Source organism: Gossypium arboreum, chromosome 10 (genome assembly GCF_025698485.1).
Source record: "Gossypium arboreum isolate Shixiya-1 chromosome 10, ASM2569848v2, whole genome shotgun sequence".
Lineage (NCBI taxonomy): Eukaryota > Viridiplantae > Streptophyta > Magnoliopsida > Malvales > Malvaceae > Gossypium > Gossypium arboreum.
This window is the reverse complement of record NC_069079.1, coordinates 14,386,260-14,404,958: the sequence shown is the minus strand read 5'-3', so window position 1 is coordinate 14,404,958 and position 18,699 is coordinate 14,386,260. Positions and strand designations below refer to the sequence as shown.

Below are 18,699 nucleotides of genomic sequence, written 5' to 3'. Positions count from 1 at the left end.
TTCTTGGATGCTAAGGTTTCGATATATAAGAATGAGTAGAACCAGGGTCAATCAAAGCAATCACATTAGTATCAAAGAGAGTGAAAGTACCGTAATAACATCCGGCGAGGAGGCATCCTCGCGCTTGCCAGATAGCATAAGTCCTAGCTGAGCCGAGCCTCGGATCTGGTCGCAGATCTCTAGATCCTCTCGACCACCACTAGCCTTGCCCGTATTTCCAGATGGTCTACCTCGGCGGTGGTAGTACCCGGTTTCCCACTCCGATCTACATTCTGCTCGCACAACCTCGGGCAATCTTTAATGAAGTGGTCAACTGATCCACACTTGTAACAGAGCGGTCACGGAATCTGACTTCAAAATGCCATTTGCCACAATATCGGCACTCGTCCTCTCTCGTCGATCATTCCCACCATCTGGCGATCAAGTGATTCGTGGTCACAGGGGTCGATCGCGATCTCGTCTAGAAAAGCCCGAAGTGTCTCTAGATCGGCCTAAGCCATCTCTAAGTTTCTTTGATGATGTTGGAAGGGCTTCCCAATACCTCTTACTGAAACTCCCTTGCTCCCGCTTCCGCTTTCCTTTTCTCCATACTAAACTCCTCGACTTTGCATCGCCGCTCGACGAGAGTCACAAACTCTGATTTCCAAAATGCCAACATACAGCTTTATCTCATCATTCAGTCCATCTTGAGCGTTTACACATCACGACTTCAAGAAATGCATTTCGCAGCGTCTGGCTAAGCCTCACGAATTTTCGCTCATAGTCGGTAACCGACATGGAACCTTGTTTAAGTTCGAGAAATTCCTTTCGCTTTTGGTCCATAAATCTCGGTGATATACTTTTTCCAAACTCGGTTTGGAAGAACTCCCAAGTTACTTGTTCGCGGGCACTGTGAAGTCGAGTACTCCACCAATAGTAGGCGTAATCACGTAGCAAGGAGATGGTACACTTTAGGCATTCATCGGTGTACAAGATAGCTCATCGAGTACCCGGATCGTGTTGTCCAACCAAAATTCGACTTGCTCGGCATCATCACTATCCGTAGCTTTAAATTCAGTAGCCCCATGTTTTCGGATTCTATCAACTGGGGCTTATTCGACCTTATTTGGTCAATTACCGGAGGCATTGTAGGTCTTGGGGTGTGTTTGTTGGGAATGGAGGTTGTGGAACAGTACCAGTATTAGTTCGAATGTATTGGTTGAACCAATCATTCATCACGCTATAAAAGGCTTGTCTAGCCTCGTCATTCGGATTGCTAGCAACAGGTTGAGAGTCCGGCGCTGTCCCTTGTGCGGGAGCAGGCGCCACACTCTCCACATCATCACTATCGCTCGGTTGGGATCGGGATCCATTACTATAAATAAACACAAGTTCAAACGTCAGAAATCACCACACTATCATATAATCACATAAAATGGCATGTATAACTAGACCCCAAACGCATTACGGTAGTCCTAGAATCGACTAAACCGTAGCTCTGATACCAATAAAATTGTAACACCCCGAACCCGAGACCGTCGCCGGAGTCGAACGCGAGGTGTTAACAGACTTCAACCCACTTATTGACAATTTTCAGACAAGCTGCCAATCTGAGTACTAGTCGCTCCAAAATTCATAACTTGAGTTTTACAACTCGAAAATCAGTTCCGTAAATTTTTCCTGAAACTAGACTCATATGTCCATCTACATATTTTTTTCTAGAATTTTTGGTCGAGCCAATTAGTACAGTTTATTAGTTAAAGTCTCGCCTGTTGTAGGGATCGACTACACTGACCTTTGTGCGTTACGAATTGGATATCTCCCTGTACAGGGCTTCAATACTAATGCCGTTTGTTTCTATAGAAACTAGACTCAGAGAGGAATCTACACATATATGGAATGACTCCTAATTATCTCTGGTTAATTTACAATGATTTTCCAAAGTTGGAACAGGGATCCAGAAACCGTTCTGGCCCTATTTCACAAGAACTTTAAAATCTGTTAACTTATAACTCATATGACCATTTCGTTTCTTCCATATGAAAGTAGATTCATCAAGGTACACTTACATAATTTATTTGCTATTTAATACCATTCCTACTATTTTTAGTGATTTTTCACATCCACGTCACTGCTGCTGTCAGCATCTGCCTTTAGTAGGCTTTACCTATTTCATACTTTCCATGATTCAATTGGCCCTTTTACATACATAGCACAAAGCGTGATCATGATTAACCATTCCAATGGCTAATCGTTTCAAAATAATTCCATACCTCATAAGGGTCAACATACAAATGATTATAGTTCTATGCTAAAACGTATATAAGCCATTTTCGCATGGCTATCCAAGTTTACACAAACCGGAAGGTACATGACCTTCAACAAAGGATGGTCCTATACATGCCATTTCAAAGTTCAACCAAAATTTGTACCAAAATGGGGCTTCGATAGTGTGGATGACTTGACTTCTTTGATCCCGAATCCGATAGCTAACGAATAAACCTATAAAACAGAGAGCCAAAGCAACGGGTAAGCATTTTAATGCTTAGTAAGTCTCAAGCAATGAAATCAGCTTTGACTAAGGTATTTTATTCACATGGCTAATTAAACCACTTTACTAATTCACATTCCCATACTCATACTTATTTCACATCACCGACCCTTATGTTCATACACAAAAGAACAACTTAGCCCAAGGCCGGTAGCTCGTTTATCAACTTAGCGCATACTTACTTGTAAGAATTCAATTAGTACAAGCACATACAAACATACCTCATTGCTGGAATTTTCACAAGTGTATAAGCTGAAATTTTTACAGCAAGATTGCTCACTTCGAATCACATACTTTGGATTTAACCGGATATAGCGACTCAAGACGATTGCCTTGGTCATAACCCGGATTTGGTGACTTGCACGAATGCCTTGGTCTTAGCCGGATATATCAACTCGCACGAATGCCTTTGGTCTTAGCCCGGATATATCAACTTCATACGAATGCCTTGGTCTTAGCCGGATATATTTCAATGTTCACTTACATATATATCAATATTCAAGACACGTCCATAGTTCATTTTCGTTACTAAAGCTCTAACACAAAATATCTATCAACCTTTACTATTTCGGCTCCATGGCCACACAAACAAGGAGCATAATTTTGATATAATTCAAGTAGGGTCATCACTCAAGACTTACCTTGGATGTTGTCGAGCGATTTCGACGGCTATTCAACTACTTTTTCCTTCCCTTTATCGGATTTAGCTCCCTTTGCTCTTGGGCTAATTTACACAAATTTAACTTATTAAAATCTCATCATGATAGCTTATGGCGAATATGACAAGGAGTGTAAATGGTCATATGGCCATCCTTTAGCTCAAATACACAATGGTCATGCACATTTTACATCACAACAAGCAATTCAATACATTCAAACATCAACGTGAAGTTCAAAGTACTTGGCCCTTATATACATTAGGCATCAAAGTTGTATATGTACGAAATCATAAATCGAACTCAACACATTAGTTAATATTCCTCTTAGCCGAATTTTCTAAGCCAAGAATAGGCATCAATATGCTTGCCTCAAACCGAATGCATGCACACTAATTACCCCTCATGTGGCGAATATACACTTAGTACCACACAAAAAAAACAGCATACATTTTACTACTAACACATTACATATCGTAATTCATTGCACATCTCTTATTTACTTCATAATCAACACATCATCACAAGCAAATATACACTTTGAATTAGTATATATGTCATACCAATCCATCATGTGCAAACATATATTCATGTAGGTGCAAGGGCGAATTCTCAAGTGGCTTATATCCAAATATATACACATTTCCAAAGCTTAAATCTTACTTACCATGCAACATGCATGAATTATACTTATGGATATATCATGGCGAATACCACAACACCACACCATTTCAATTTGGTCATGGTGAAACAAAGAACTTAGTATCTCATTCAAAAAAATGCTAAAAGAAAATCTAAGAATCTTCAATCCTCCATCACATGTATCACTTTCAAGCTTGTTATTTAACATGCAATGGCATTAACACCACATTCACTTTGGCGAATTTCATTCCCATGACATAACAAGGATTTGAACCATGGGCTAACAAGAACATTAAGCTAGCAACTAAAAACATGCATGAACCTCAAACATACCTTAATCTTGATGCAAGTTTAGCCAACCTCTTCCTAATCCTCTTCCAAACCAAGTATGAAGCAAAACTCCTTCCTTAACCTTAGTATTTTCGGCCAACAAGAGAGTGAAAAGAGATGAACAAAATTTTTCTTTCTTCCTTTAGGACATTCGCCAAGCTATGGAGGAAGATGGACACTTTTTTTTTTTTTTTGTTTCTCATCTACTAACATTAATTGTTTATTCCATACCCTTATTTTATTCTTTCCATCATAACCCATTTACCAAACATGTTTCATGACATGATTTTTGCCCATAAATCCTTGTCATGGCCGGCCACTAGCTATGGGGGGGGAAATTTGACATGCAAGTCCATTGTTTTGCATGCATCCTTTAATTAGTCATCACACATTTTCCCCTCATACTTTCAAAGTTTATTACTAGGTCCTTTCTAGTGAAATTCACATCTATAATTCTAAATCAAAGCATAAAAAATATCACACATGAGTTAACACACATTATAGGCAATAAAATAAATATTAAATTATTTTTATGCCTTGGTTTTGTGGTCCCGAAACCACATTTCGACTAGGGTCGTTTTAAGGCTGTCACATATGTCACTTTTGAAAAATGATAGGCTAATCTATAAGGACCTAATAGTACATGTAGTCAAGAGGGAGGACTTGCATGTCAAAATTCCCCCAAGTGCTAGTGGTAGGCCATGACAAGGAAGCATGGGCAAGACATGTCATGAAACATGTTGGGTGAGTGGTTTATGTTGAAATAAATAAAATAAGGTGCATGAGTAAAAAAAAAAGTGTGTGTGTGTGAAGGCTTTCCTCCCTCCCCATTGCCGTGCAAGTGAGAAAGAAAACAAAAAAAAATAGCTTTGTTCATCTTTTTTTCCATCCTTTTGGCCGAAAATCTCAAGGAGAAGAAAGGGTCCTTGCTCATGGTTGGTTTGGAATAGGTTGGCCATCCTTGTAGCTAGATTAAGGTATGTTTAATATGGTGCCATGAGATTCATGCATGTTCTTAGTTGCTAGTTTTAGTTCTAATTAGTCCATGATTCAAAACCTTGCTATGTCATGGGGATGATAGTATGAAATGAAAATTTGAGATAAGTAAGGTTAAATTTGATTTGGTAAAATCGGCCACATGGGTGTATATGTTTGTAAAAATATATTTTCTTTGTTAACTCCTTACAATCGGTTGTAGGAGTAATATTGGCTTATAAGGTTGAGTTGATTCATGATGTTGTATGTTAGGATTAAAATACTTGAGACTAGATTAGCTTAATGGTGACCATGCATTCGACCTTGAAGCATTAAACAAAGGTTGGTTGAGATTTTGATATTTTGAACAAAGATAGTTGTGAAATGGGGTGAAAACCATTAAGTTATACACATAAAAATCCAGCAAGAAGATTAAACTACTAAATGTATTCATTTTAGATCAAGACATCAAAGAGGGAGAACCAAGCAAAGGCAAAGCGAAGATAATCGAGTAGTAGATTGGGAATCATTTCATCCGATATAAGGTAAGTCATTAAGCACTTATTTGTACTAATTTAAAGGGGTCGTAATGTCTAAGTAATGTTGCTGAATGGAATGGTAGAATATATATATAAACATGTATGTATGTGGTGATAAAAATATTGAATTGAAAGAAAAGAGGTGAGATGTATGGAATGATCGGTTCGGCACTAAGTGTGCGGGTGTAAACATTTATAATCACAAATTGGCACTAAGTGTGCGGGTTCAAATTATACAGCACTAAGTGTGCAAGTTTGATTATATAGCACTAAGTGTGCGAGTTCGACTATTAAGCACTAAGTGTGCGGGCTTATGGCACATCCTCTAATAAACGTACACGTTCTACGTGCTGCCTTACCGAGTCAATCATGGACAGCGGTACGAGTAAACACCTTGAGCTTATGAGGAATGGACATTTTATTTATATTTGGAATTTTGGTTTGGTAAGTCTTGATCTATGTGGTGATATTGCTCGAAAATAAATGCATGCAATGTCATATGGCGTAATGTATGAAATATCAAGTAGGGCTTGGTATGTGACCAAACCGAAATGCCTAAAGAATTATAGTACCGTTTGGGGTATGGATGGAGGATTTTAATCCGCCTTAATTATTTTCTTTTATGGTATATTATTACTGAACGGCAATATAATGCTTATGGCTTACTGAGTTATATACTCACCCGGTGTTTGTTTGTCGCCATTTTAGGTTTCTCGGACTCGTCCTTTTTGCGTGCTCGTGATCGTCATTGAGTCATCACACCGGCTATCAACTTTTGGTATCTTTTTGTGTAGTCGGTTTAGGAGAACATTTTGGCATGTATAGGCTAATATGCTTTGTTGAACTTTGGTATGTAAACTTTTAGCCATGCGAAAATGGCATAAATGCTCGGTTGGATTTAGTTCTCCAATGTTAAGTCACAAGTCTTGGTAATTCGATTTCCATGTCTTATGCCATGGTTGATTATTTTGGTATTAAAATGCATGTTATGGCAATAGTGTAGTAGGGAGATGTTGGATAATGATTAGCCTCTGGTATGGCTAGTCATGATCATGATTTGTGACATGTATGATGAATCACTAGTTAGATCAAAGGAAATCATGAAATAGGCATAGTTGCTTTAGTGACAGGTGCTGGCAGCAGCAGTAACGTGAGATTGAAAAATCACTAAAAATAGTAGGAATGGTATTAAATAGTAAATAAATTATGTAAATGTACCTTGATGAATCTACTTTTATATAGAAGAAACGAAATGGTCATATGAGTTATAAGTTAACAGATATTAAAGTTCTTGTGAAACAGGGCCAGAACGGTTTCTGGATCCCCTGTCCCGACTTTGGAAAATCATTGTAAATTAACCAGAGATAATTAGGAGTCATGCCATATATTTGTAGATTCCTCTCTGAGTCTAGTTTCTATAGAAGCAAACGGCATCAGTATTGAAGCCCTGTACAGGGAGATATCGAATTCGTAATGCTCAAAGGTCAGTGTAGTCGATCCCTGCAACAGGGGAGACTTTAACTAATAAACTGTACCAATTGGCTCGACCAAAAATTCTAGAAAAAAATATGTAGATGGAAATATGAGTCTAGTTTCATGGAAAATTTGCGAAACTGATTTTCGAGTTGTAAAACTCAAGTTATGAATTTTGGAGCGACTAGTACACAGATTGGCAGCTTGTCTGGAAACTCTCAATAAGTGGGTTGAAGTCTGTTAACACCTCGTGTTCGACTCCGGCGACGGTCTCGGGTTCGGGGTGTTACACAAAATGTGCACATGATATCCATAATTTATGGTACAAATTGATACAAATTGATAATGGGTTAGGTAAATGTTCCATGATAATGGGTTAGGTAAATGTTTCATGATAATGGGTTAGGTAAATGTTTCATGATAATGGCTTAGGTAAATGTTCCATGATAGGAATTTCATGTCTTTTGTATTAAAGAATTAAATGGATGAAATATGAAATTTTATTAAAAAAAATGGGTGAAAAGAACAAAGTTTTGTCCATCTTTGTTCATCATAGCCTAAAGTTAGAGAAGAGAAAGGAGAGGAGAACGCTTTTGAATGTTCGGTCACTTGGGGAAGAAAATTGAAGGTAAGTTCATGGTAGTTTGCTTTTATTTTGAGGTTCATGAGTTCTTCTTGATTCTACCTTAACTCTTGAAGCATATTTTGGTTTTTAGTTGTGTTGTGAGCATTTAGTCATGAATTAAAATGAAGGAAATGGTTGTTGTTTCATGTTCTTTTGATGAAAAATGGAAGATAAGTGAAGTTGAGCCAAACAAATGAGCATGCATGTGCCTTAGATGCTAAAGGAAAAAATCGGCTAAAATGTTGTGCTTTAAAATGATGAAATGGAGATTATACTTAAGTAAAATCATAGATATGTGATGATTGATTAGTGATATACATGTTTAAATAACATGCATGCAAGTTATGTGTGAAAGGGTGATTTGGTAAAAAATCTGCTTGGGACAGCAGCAGTAACGTGACTTTGGAAAATCACCATAAATTGTGAGAGATAAGTTTGAAGGTGAATAAATTATGTAATTAAAGCTTAATGAGTCTAGTTTCAAATTAAATAAATGAGAACATATTTTTAATTCTGTACAATGAGAAATTTGATTTGTAATGAAGAGTGGTCAGATTAGTCAAACAGTGAAACATGGGAAACTTTAAGAAAAATATGGTATTGATTGGCAAAACCAAATATTCTGAAAATTTTATGGATAGAAGATATATGAGTCTTTTTTCAGGGAAAATTAACGGCACTTGATTTGGAGTTTCGTAGCTCCAGTTATAAATGATTTAGTGACTGTTATTCAGGAAGACAGCTTGCAGTGAGATTATGATTATGTGGTAAACATTGACAAAAATTTGTTAATGAGTTGCTTATTGATTTCTTATAAGCTTACTATGATCTGTAGGTGTGGTTGGCCGAATATTGTAAGGGTTTAATACGTAGTTCGTATTTGAATAGTTAGATTAACGTGTTAGTAATCCAATTGTAGGCAGTTCGTGTGTGGATCTCGTCAGCATATCGTCGCAAACAGGTGTGTAACTAACACCCTCTTATAGACTAGATCGGCACAAGCCGAAAAGCTGAAATGCCGAAAAGCCGGTATTTTGAGATCTTACGAGTGTGTGAATGCTCATGGGATTAATAGTTTGATGTATATGGTAAATTAAAGTGATAAGACTGCAGAGTGCGCGATTCTGTGCATTTCGATATTTTTGGGCTTAATGGGCCAAAAACGGGATAATGGGCCAACGGGCCCAAATTGTTAAGAAAACGCGGTAAGTGTTTCTGATCGTACATAAATGACTATGTTATGTATGAAAACCTTAAGAATAGTTAAATTACTTGAATACCCCTATGTATGCAAAATTACCATTATACCCCTAGGGTTACTTTTAACTGAAAAGCATGACGATCTGATTCTGTATGATGTATGCCATGATTATATATCTGTTGCATGGGGACTTGGGTTATACTATGGAGGAAGCGTCCTGGTGGCTATGCCACAATTTATCTAATCTGGTGGCTCTACCACATATATCTGTCCTGGTGGCTATGCCACAATTATCTGATCTGGTGACTCTGCCACATATATCTGTTTTGGTGGCTCTGCCACAATTATCTTGATCTGGTGACTCTGTCACATTATCTGTTCTAGCAGCCATGCTGCAAATTCTATAATGTGTAGCGGTTGGGTGGGTCGACTTGTCTCCCCACACGGTGTAAGGTTGGTACGGGGGTGTATACGGTTGGATATGGTTGGGTTTCTGCATAAATATGTAATATCTGTTCTGTTCTGTTATGGGCCTATGGGCTTTATTCTGAATTCTGTTCTGGGCTAAGGCCAACTTATTCTATTTATGTGGTTTGAGCTGATATAGGCTATGGTTGGGTTAATTTACACACTGAGTTTCCCCAAACTCACCCCTTTTATTTTCATCCACGCAGGTAATCCCCAACCATAGTGGGCTTGGAGCTGTGAGGGAATTCGGAGTGGCCACCCGTTTTGAAAGTTTGATTTTCTTCTGGTGAACTGGACATCCTTTTAATTACGTTTGAGGTTTTGGACTTTTAAATGTAATAAGGACGCTTATTTATTTTTGATGGTTTTTATATGTTTTATTAAGATAGGTAATATTTATATTTAACTGTTGAAATTGGATTGCTTTAGGGCGCGTTTTCAAAAACAGTAATTGATTTCAAAATAACACGAAAACAAGCAAAACTTCCGCAATGAAGATATTTTCCAAAATTAATCACTTTTCTTAAAAAGGACTTAATCAAATCAGTTTCCTAGAAATATACATGAGGTTAAGGTATGGCAATGGCGGTTTGCATGTCTAGGATTGGATCCGAAGGGAGTTTGGTACTTAAGCAGTCCGATGGACTCACCTCCTCTTTTCCGGTTTCCTACGGTGCATGACTTCCATTCACTTTAACCTATAATGAAATCATCTTTTAAAACACTCAGTAAGTTTTCTTTCTGGATCGAAAATGTTTTGAATGCTTCGATGTGGCATGTCGGATCTGGCCATAACGCCTGGGCCGGGTATGGGGTGTTACAGATATAAATGTTACATGTTAATGTGAATTATATGTATGCATATATGAAAGTATACATTCGGTTTACTTATGTATTCATGACATAAATGAGTGTATATATGTATAGGAAAATCTATAATTGGCCAAATGAAAAGTATAGGTGATTTTGTAAATGAAATGTATGTGTTTTCATATTTGGGCAATTGTAAAATATATATTCGACCACATATTATGCATATATATGTGTTATTATGGTTTGATTTATGAAGATATGTATATAAGAGTTTAAATATTCGGTTATATATACATTGATAATATGGCTTTGAAAGGGTATGTTATTTTGATAATAGATACATGTATATTCGGTCAAGGTAAAATTTGTACATGGAAGTATATGTTATATATGAAATTGTGAGCCTGAAAATAAATGTGATCATGATAGTATAAAGTAGTTTGATTAAACTAAGTTGATATTAATATTGAGTTATTTATTTGCTTATGACTTGCTAAGCTCTCGAAGCTTACTCTGTGTGTTTTTCATATGTCTTTAGAGTTTCAGTGAATTGCTCGAGTTGGAAGTTGTTGGAGACGTCATCACACTATTTGGTTATAATATCGGTAACTAATGCTTTGAGATTTGGTTATGTGGCATGTATAGGCTTGTTTTGATATATTTGGTTTTGAAGTTTGTATATTTATATATATAGTCATACGAAAATGGCTTGATTATATTATTAAAGTTAGTGTGTATGTGGCTATGACTTAAACTTGTTTTGGAAGTATCAAATGTGGTATAATGTGTGCTGGATGATTGTATAATATGGCTGGGTAATGAGGTAAAATGATGGATATGTATTTGGTTGTAAATTGGCTTTATAGGTTTGGATCCAAACGACTAGAAATAATGTTTATGATTATATAGATTTGATCATGATATATGTTCATGTGGGGAATTAGGTTTCATGGTACTTATATGAGGTGTGTTTGATATATGAATCAATTTGGAAACTGTTTATAAAGTGTTGTGTATTCGGTTATGTGATGAAATTATATATGATGATTATAATCAACTTTGTGATTTGGCAATGATAGTTTAAATCATTTAGTCAAGTGTTTAGTAAAATGTTAATGTTAAATTTGTTGTATTGGTCTTCTTATAAAGATTATTTATGTGTAAAATATATGCGTTTACTATGCCATGGAAATAGTTTAATTTAGATTATTGTGTTAACTGAATAATTCATGAGGTGAATAAAAATATATATATGAATTGGCTTGATTATTAAATTTGTAAATTGATTATACTTTGATTAGTAGTATGTGTTTTAAAATGGTTTATATTAATTAGGTAAAATGAGTACATGACGTTGATGTTTAAAAATTTTATACTTGAAGGTTGATTATACCGAATGTGTTTTGGTTTATTTGCCATGTGATATTGCATATTAAGTATAATATGCGCATGTATTGGAATAAAATACAATGCATGATTATATTTGGTTAAACTTAGTTAAAAAAAATTTATTGTAAAGGAGTTAATAGTACTATGTGCTAGATTGAATTGTATGATCGTATTGAGTGGTAATTTGATAGGTAATGCCTTGTAACTCTAATCTGGCGACAGATACGGGTTAGGGGTGTTACAGTTTTATATTCGCATATGATTTCTATCTATCAAATACTGCTTTCAGATGATCCCAAATCAATCTAACCTTATCCTTAGTCTCTGATACTAACTCAGGACCCAGAACACGTCGCTCGCCCAACTCAGTCCAACATAAAGGAGTGTGACACTTACGACCATACAGTGCCTCGTAAGGTGCCATTTGGATGCTAGATTGGAAACTGTTATTATAGGTGAACTCCGCTAGCGGTAGATAGTCCTCCTAACTGCCTCGAAAATCAATAGCACAGCTCCTAAATCTGAGCCTTAAGCTTCACAAGCTCCTTCGGTGCCATTCGATAGGGAGAGATGGACATCGGAGTAGCTCAATCCCAAATTCCAACTCGCGATTCAGAGGTAACCCCAGTAGCTCCTCCGAAAATATGTTAGGAAAGTCCTTTACCATTCTAATATCCTTAATTGTAGCATACCTAGAATCCGAAATGCTTACGTAGGCCAAGAATGCCTCACATCCCTTATGAACCATCTTCTCTACCACCAGTACAAATATCACATTAGATAAGTAATTCTGGCATTCTCCAATCATGACTACCTCCTTATCCTCCTCAGTCCGTAGTATGACCCTCTTAGTCACACAGTCCAAGCTAACACGATGCTTAACCAACCAGTCCATCCCTAGAATTAGGTCGAACTCCTCAAATAGAAGCTCCATCAAATCAACCAAGAAGATTGCCCCTTGTACCTCTAATGGAACGTCCCTATACAATTTTCTAACTCTAACAGATTGCCTTAACGGACTCAGTACCATAATCTCACTCATAGTGCTCTCAATTGAATCCCCAAGTTTCCAGATATGTTGCTAGCTATGTATGAGTGAGCAGACCCTATGTCTATCAAGGCTATATATGGTACATCAAGAATAAAGAACATACCCGTGATGACGCCCAAAGCATCTCCTGTAACATCCTGATTTTGGGCTTAGTCAGAACAGTGGTTTGGGACCACAAATTTGACGAAGAAAATTTCATTTTTATTATATTTTTATGGTTTACGATTTCATGGAATGATTTCATGAAAATTTCGTTCAATAATTTCGACGTTTGGGCACTCAATTTGGTCAAAAGGACTAAATTGTAAAAAGTACAAAAGTGGAGTTTTACATGTTAGAAGTGTTTAATTGTTATGAGTTTTTAAATCGAAGGTCCTTAAATGGTGATTAGACTATTTTGAAGTTTGTGGACAAAAATTGGACATGGATGGAATTTTTTTGAACGTTTAGTAGTAAGGGCATTTTGGTCATTTGTATATTAAATGAAATAAAATGGGAAAATAGCACAAAATGGTCATCTTCTTCATATGGAGGCCGAAATTAGCATGGGGGAAGCCATGGCTAGGGTTTTTAAGCTTTCCAAGCTCAATAATCAAGAGAAACGAGATTCAAGTCGTGATCGAGGGAAAAACAAAGTTTACAAGGAATAGGCTCGATTGCTAATATTTTGTATCGAGGTAAGTTCATGTGTAAATGTGGTAACATGATTGTCAATTTAAGTAATATAATGTTATTTATATGATATGATGATTATTATCATTAATGTTATTTATATGATATGAAGATTGTTATTATGAAATATGTGATATATGTTATGTAAATTCTTAAAAGCTGATTTGATATTTGAGTTGTGTCTTATTATACTATGAATGGACAATTGGTATTATGGATAGTGAGATCGACACTTCGAGTAAGTTCGTATATAAATAATTTATCGACTCTTTTTATGTTAATATATTTTGATATCATATGAAATGTGGCTGCCTATCAAATGGTTATTTGATGTAAGTTATGAATTTAAATTGATTACGGACACTTTAGTAAAATGTTGAAAAGTGAGGAATTTCCCGGTTGAACCTTCGGAATAGAAACGATACAAATGAGCTATTGTGAGGCCACGTGTGTAGTACTAAGTGCAGGTTACTACGTGTACCAGATTGTTGGTCGCATGTGTAGTACTAAGTGCAGGTTACTATGTGTACCTGATAACTTCGATCACGTGTGTAGTACTAAGTGCAGGCTACTACGTGTATCAAATGGTTAGGTCATGTGTGTAGTACTAAGTGCAGGCTACTACGTGTACCGGATAATTGGTCGCATGTGTAGTACTAAGTGCAGGCTACTATACGTACCAGATAGCTTCAGCTACAACTGTGGAAATGAGAAAATATGCAGGCAATTGTGTATCCGTTATTATTCCGATGAGTTCAACGAGAAATTGATTAAGTGAAAATAAATGTGAAAGTGATTATGTGATGAACAAGTGCAAGTATATGTTTATTTGAATTTATGAGCAATATGCTCGATATTTGAAAGAACCTCGGTAAAATGGAATGGATTAAGTGAAATTGTGCAAAAGTAAACTTTAGTAGTAAAACAGTGTTGGACAGCAGCAGTGCATGAATTTGAAAAATTACCAAAAATTGTGGAAGTTGAATTAAATTTCAAATGAAATATGTAATTAAATTTTATTGAGTCTATTTTCACATAAAAGAAACAGGGGAAGCAAAAGAATTCCATATTATGTGATATTTGAATTCTTGTGAGGCAGTGTCTGATTGAATTCGAGATCCCCTGTTCTGATTTGGAAAAATTGTTAAATATTATATAAAAATAATTTTGGGGTATAATTTATATGCCTAGAATCTTGGATGAGTCTAATTTTAATAAAAACAAATTAGAACATCATCTGAGTTTTTTACTATGAGATAAGTAAATTTTAGTGAAGAAAGGTCGAAGCTGTTAAACAGTGAAACAGGGGAGACTTTGAATAATAAACTGTACTTATTGACGGGACCAAAAATTCTGAAAATTTTATGATGGAAATATACATGATTCTAGTTTTTTGGAAAATTTAAGGATCTTAATTTGGAGTTTTGTAGCTCTAAATATAAATGATTTAGCGACTATTACTCAAGAAAACAACTTAACCAGAACATGTGTAAATGTACAAATGAGTTAGTTTTATTGTGGGATGCATGTTAGTAAATTGCTTATTATTATTTCATGTGAGCTTACTAAGCATAAAGCTTACCCCTCCTTTCCATTTCTTTTAGTGTTGTCGAGTTAGCTCAGGTTAGAGACCGTTGAGGCAAAGATCACACTATCAAGCCAACACCTTGACAAGATAAACACATATGCAAGAATTATCAAGTGAGTGGCATGTATAGGGACCTAATTTTATAACATGTGTTATTATAATTTGGCCAAATATATTGGTCTTTAGTGAGCTAATGATTCTGAGTTATAAATCTAGCTATTTATGTTATGTTTGATATTGGTGATGTGCATATACTTGGTTGTCATGCATGGTTGGTAATAAGCTGTTTAAGTTGTTTAATTGATGAATTAAGTTTAGTAACACTTCGTGCTCGACTCCAGTGATGGTCTCGGGTATGGGGGCGTTACATCTCCATCCTCTCGGTGATGAGTAGCATAAACTAGGGCCGGCTATCTCGCCTCAGCCTGTCCAGCACCTCTGCCCGGTGCTCTTTGCCTATGACCCATACCATTACCACTTTTGGCCTCTCTACAGCCCCTCGGTGGCTGCTGCACTACCCTTTGTGGATGGTTTGTACCAGTATTCAAAGCTTGCATCTGATCAGCCATCAGTGGACACTCTCTAATACGGTGCTCCAATGACCCATACCGCAAGCACGCCCCAGTCCTTCTCGCCCTGATGGCGTCTACCACAATCAGTATATGACTGCAGTCTAGTAACAGTAACAGAAGGCCTAGCTCTAACTGGCCCATCAGCTCTGGCCTTTTTCTTAGGCCTCTGTGCAGAACTTGAGGACTCCGAATCCCTCTTGTTCTTACCCCTCTCGCAATCACAGTTCTGGCTCTCAGCGTGCTTAACCTCCTCGGCGATCTTCGCCTTCCCTACTAGTGCAAAAAAATCACGCTCCCTCTGTGGAGCTATCAGGACTCTCAAATTATCTCTAAGTCCATCCTCAAAATGAATACATTGCTCATACTCAGAGGCCACCATACCTCACGCATAGCGGCTTAGTCGCAGGAATTCAGCCTCATACTCGGCCTTGATCGATCTCCCTAAATCAGATTCAGGAATTCCCTCCTACGGGCATCCATGTAGCTCGTCCCCACATATTTCCCCTGCAAGACGGTATTAAAAAACTCCCAGGTCAAACGTTCGGGCTGAGTGCCCTCCTCAACAGTAAGCCACCACTGATAAGCCTCATCGCTCAACAGTGAGACTGTACCTTTTAATTTCTGCTCTGGGGTACAGTCTAAGTCATCTATGATTTTCTTCATGGCCCCAATTCAGTACTCGGCCACATTAGGGGCAACTCCAGTGACACCCCTAAAGAGCTCAGCTCCATTATACCGGAGTCGTTCCATAACCGACCCTCGGCCCCCAGTTGGGCCCAGCGACTTTCTCCAAAATCCTTAGCATAGCCTGGGATAATGCATCGTCCCCAGCCATGCAATCTTGAAACCTAGTCTTAGTAGCAGGAGACACTGGAATCTCACTCGTATCCAAATTCGGTATGCTACCTAGTGAAGAGAACTCAGCTCGAGCTACTCTGCGGCCTCTACCTCAGCCTCTAGTACCCGGTCCGCAGATACCTCATGCGCTGATTGTCTAATCATGTTTATCTATATTAATAGTTTTATGAATCAGTTATAGTTCCAGTGTTTATTAACAAATGTTTTATGTAAAACAGTATCAGTTATTCAGAGTTCGTTTCGTAAATCGTAGTGTCACTACAGTTTTCAATTTCTCTACAATTTTCAGTATACACTAACTAGAGTGTTTTCAGTATAGTTTACTACCTATTGTAGCTTCAGAATATACTATTCATAACAGTTTCAGTTTAAAACAAAGCACAGTTCAGAATACTTATAAAATCGGCGATAGAGACTTGGTGTACCACTTACACAGTAAAAACATTTCAAATCATTTGGAAATCAATCAATTTTTCGAAAGCCTATTTTTTTATAGAACCCATATCCACAGTCGAGTTTTGCAACCTGGCTTTGATACCACTAAAGTAACACCCCAAACCTGGCCTAGACGTTATGGCCATATCTGGCAATGTCACACAATATGGTTTTTGACACCTCGTTGTTACGATGAAAACATTCCATGTTATTATCTTTAGTAAACCTTTGTTAACTTAGAAAGTCATCTTTATTCATTTAAAACATTTGTTTTGAAACATCCCTCATTGCGGAAGCTTTAATAAAACAGTCTAAGTGATCATGCATTTAAAAAATACTTTAGCTTTTTGAAAACCAAATTTCCTACGACCAATAGGTATAAATCCATAAAGTAAAATAAATAAATAAATAAAAACCCAAATTTAAAACCAAAGTCATAGAGGGTCCTTAAATTACAACCCAAATAATCAATAATAACCAAATTATAAATCGTAAAATGAAAACCATGAAGTCCAAAAATTACTGTGGTCACCGCTGAGTCCTCTGATAAATCATAATTTATACATATTTTTATCCCATGCTTAGCGCATTTATGGATGGTTTCTCCTTAGATTTGGTGAATTTGATTCTCCTAATCCTTTAATTTCATGTTTTATACTTAGTTGAGCATAAGAGAGTAAAAAGAGCAAGAAACGAGCCGAAAACGGAGAAAATGGACCCACGTGGGAAATCAACACACCTGGACTTCCTCACACGGGCGTATCACACGGCTGTGTCCCTTTGGCAGGATCAGAGCACGACTTACACGGGTAGACAACACGCCCGTGCCTGTTCAACAGCCTTGACCACGGGTTGGAGTAATCGCAATCGGGCGTGTCACACGAGCATGCCCCTGCCGAGCCTAAGTATAACCCTATTCAGAAAAGGCCAATTTTGGGGGCTCTTAGGCATTCTAAAGCCTATTTAAACACCTGAGGAGGCACTTAGAAAGAAAACGCAGAGTAGAAAGAAAGGAATTACTCAAGGAAAGCCGATTGATCCATCTCAGAAACCAGATTCATCATCAAGACTGAAGATCTCCCTTCAAGTTCCTTCAGGAGTTTTTGGGTTTTCTTATGTTTTGTTATCTTTATGCTTTTGAGATGTTTTCTTTCATAAGTATGAACTAAACCCCCTTAAATACCTAAGGGGAATGAAACCTAAGACATATCTTGTTATTATTATTTGAATTGTATGGTAAATATTTGACTTGTTCTTAATTATGTGCTCTTGATTCTTGTTTTAATATTCCAGCATATTGATTCAAGTTAAGCTCTTATTCAGACGAGAAATAGACCCTGACTAAGAGTTAAATTCTCATAATTAAGCGGAGTTGATTGCGCGCCTAGAGATAGGGTGACAAGATTTTGCTGGATTAGGGTGAAACCTAATAAAGGAATCCATAGATTGAGTTAATGCAATTCTAAAGTGTTAACTAGAAAGAGATTTCAATTATTCAACCTAGGGTTAGACGTTATTAGTCTCGAGAGAGATAATAATATAACTTAGGGATTTCTATGGATCAAGTCAAATGAATAAATCGTTTGATTCAGAGTCAAATAACAAGTGAAGTCTAGGTGGATTTTTCCTTAGTTATTGTCTTAATCAATCGAATTTTCCCAAAAGTATTTTCCCAAATTTTCTTTCTGTGCATTCTTAGTTTAGTAATTAGTTTAGACAACCAAACCTCTTAATTTTTAGGCTAGATAATAAAAAGGAAGTAAATACCAGTACTCGTGGTTCCTTTGAGTTCTACAATCTGGTCTTACTGAACTATACTACTATTCGATAGGTAAACTTTCCTTAATCGTGATAATAAGTTAGTCTCAAGAACGATTCATTA

General features: G+C 36.9%; 1 long non-coding RNA gene across 1 annotated transcript; it reads left to right on the top strand.

Annotated features, from left to right (window-relative positions):
- The first annotated feature begins 7,637 nt into the window (after positions 1-7,637).
- LOC128281671 (uncharacterized) lies at positions 7,638-9,854 on the top strand. The gene is made up of 3 exons (XR_008271926.1): positions 7,638-7,773; positions 8,690-8,731; positions 9,646-9,854. It is a non-coding gene; the product is annotated as an uncharacterized LOC128281671 (long non-coding RNA).
- The last annotated feature ends 8,845 nt before the right edge of the window (positions 9,855-18,699 follow it).